The following is a 2,828-nucleotide window of genomic DNA, read 5'->3' on the forward strand; positions in this document are numbered from 1 at the left end:
ACCCGTGAACAACTACCCGCAATTAGGTACATCAGTCCCAGTCTTTTGTTTCCGTCGACCTAATTATCAGATTATCTACCTGGTAACTAGGAGAGTGTTAATCGCCCATCATTTGCAGATACTTTTGTGTACTGGCAGCTTGACGTGATCGGAAACTCAACAAGTAATTCGCAACGTGAGTTCTTTCGATAGCTTCATGGTGGCGAGAATCGAACGATTTAGGCAGTTCTTTCTCATACGTGTAGACGCCATATGGAATTAAAAATTCTTTAATGTATGAGATATGATTGATCTTATTTCAGCATATTTATGAAGTACCGTACGTCAATCATCTCCATTTCAATAGATGTGTCATCTATTTTGTTGCGGTAAACAATCGGTGTTTTGCATTAGTTAAAAGTACGCTTGACTATTGCACAGTAGTCTTTCAAACACTTTACCGATTGTGATCGTAAGTTATTATTTGACCAATCATTGCACATGGCGGGGTAATTAAAATCGATTTACGTAAATATTAATAATAATTTACACAGATCAATACCAATTTTAAAACACATAGATTCTCATTTACCTCAGGTGATACTATGTGATAATTAAACCAGAGACATAGATAATTTAATAACTATCTAAAATCTCTGATTAAACTAACGATATGTATTTGAATTATAATTAAAACATAATAGAAAGTAATGTCTAGAAAAAGTATTTTCATTTAGATTGTCAACAATTACTTCAGTGAAATTCAGTTTAAGATTTAAATAAGCACACACCATTAACTTAATTTAATGAAAAAAATATGTCTATGCTCTAGAAATAAATGGTATAGTCATTGTATGTCCCTAATTTATCAAACTTTAAAAAATATTTGTAAATTATTGGTTTTGATTAGATACGCATGCATTAAAATATGATATGATTAAGATTCTAATTGGCCGACAAAACTAATTGATCAAATATAGTAATTTGCAAATTTATCTTAACCAAACAATATCAAACTGGTTCTTTTTTCCTTCCACACGTACAGAACATACTTCAGAATGCTGATGTTATGTTTCTTATGTATTTTTATATAAATGATAATGTATATGTCAAGTCAAGATATATCATGTATGATGTCCCAGGTCAATTGTAAATGTGTTAAATGCAAAAACTTGAACAAACAAATAAAAAATTATATATATAAATATACATTTATAAAATTACTATGTCTATTGAGCATTTTTCCATAAAATTATCAATTTAGAAAACAAACATACAAGTACATATTATTATGTACCTGTTCAGCTTATGATACAGAGTTTCTGTTCTATGATCTTCATTTCATCATAGAAGAAACCTTGTCCCAAACGCCGCTCATTAATTATAAACTCACCTCTCGCCTATTAAGGACCACTTTATACATTTTTCGGACCACTGGGTGGTTTTTAATAGATATGGTTTTAATGAGTAACAAAACTGAGTTCATACACATATGCTTCAAATACCATTTAATATAATGTTTCTGGACGTCCCTTTGGCTCATACGACGTTTTCATTTACAGCTGTTCCGGGATCGCGGGTAGGGATCTGGGTTTTCGAGAAAATATTTCAAAGATATAAAGTATAGATACCACCCCAATCTCTCACATCTCTTCGTATCTGTAGCAGTGTGCACCACAGCATGAAGGGGGCGTGATACATTCTGATCATGACAACTATCAGAGTCTCTCTCTTTAGTTTTATCTTGACATACGCATGTCTAGAGAAACATAATATATACATATCAATTTGCAGCCATATTGACCAGTATAAACATAATGTACATATAAGGAATGACCAAATCAATGAATGTCTCATATGAAAACAGCAAAACAATTAAGCATTCAGATCCTAGAGTTGGCTGTTCTGATTTGTTTAGGAGTGGTGATTAGAGTGTCAGTTTATAACGAAATTCTTATCGTTTTGGTTTGTTATAATACGCAACACAAATGAAAAAAATTCGGATAGAGTTAGATTATAGCGAATATACAATGAAAATTGTAATACATGTATCTATATCTCAATTCTGGTATCTAGGCAAGTGTAAATGCAGGCAGAAGATTTGTAACAGAACACAATGTTTTTTCTAGTAGTATATTATCATGTCAAAGTAAAATTGCTTGAGGTGAATACTGACTATAAATATATATTGAAACCACTGAAGCTTATAATTTTCGTTACTGTAAAGGAAGATTTTAGAAATATAGATCAACCCATTTCAGAAATGATTCCGAAAACATGATAGCTAAATTAAAGTCTATATTCGTTCCATCGTTCTCTCTCAACTTCCGGTACGAGAGTATTGTTTATATTTTTCAATTACATTGTACAAGAGTCAATAATGAAATATTTAAATGTAAGTAGTAAACAAAATTTGAACATATTTCAGAGTCCAGCCTAATTCAGGTATTCTCAGACAAGCAGAATACTAAAACCGTGGATCTATTACCACAAAATTGATACTCAATCTGATAGATTTTGTATCAATTCATCAAAACAGTTAACAAGATAAGCCTTTGTCACTATCCTTTCATTAATTCATATACTAGTACAATTATCATGTTTTACTGAAACGGTCTAAGCCCTTATAAGAACAGTTTTTTCTCACCAATATTCATATTTCAAAGTAAATTATCATGTTCAACACCTTATGAAGAACAGTTCATGGAACCAATAGTCCAAATTTCAACGTAAATTATCATGATCAAAGTAAAATTTCTGAGTGAATTTTGTGATCCTGAATTTTGGACCTATCCTTGCTCCAAATTTTGGCTGAACAACTTTCCATAATGTTATAATAAGAAGATATT

The 2,828-nt window shown here is 31.1% G+C and overlaps 1 pseudogene; it reads right to left on the reverse strand.

Annotated features, from left to right (window-relative positions):
• The window catches only part of LOC138310043 (sulfotransferase 1B1-like), a 12,905-nt pseudogene extending 12,653 nt beyond the window's left edge, over positions 1-252 (reverse strand).
• Positions 253-2,828: the final 2,576 nt, after the last annotated feature.

The sequence above is a fragment of the Argopecten irradians genome, chromosome 16, assembly GCF_041381155.1.
Source record: "Argopecten irradians isolate NY chromosome 16, Ai_NY, whole genome shotgun sequence".
Classification (NCBI taxonomy): domain Eukaryota; kingdom Metazoa; phylum Mollusca; class Bivalvia; order Pectinida; family Pectinidae; genus Argopecten; species Argopecten irradians.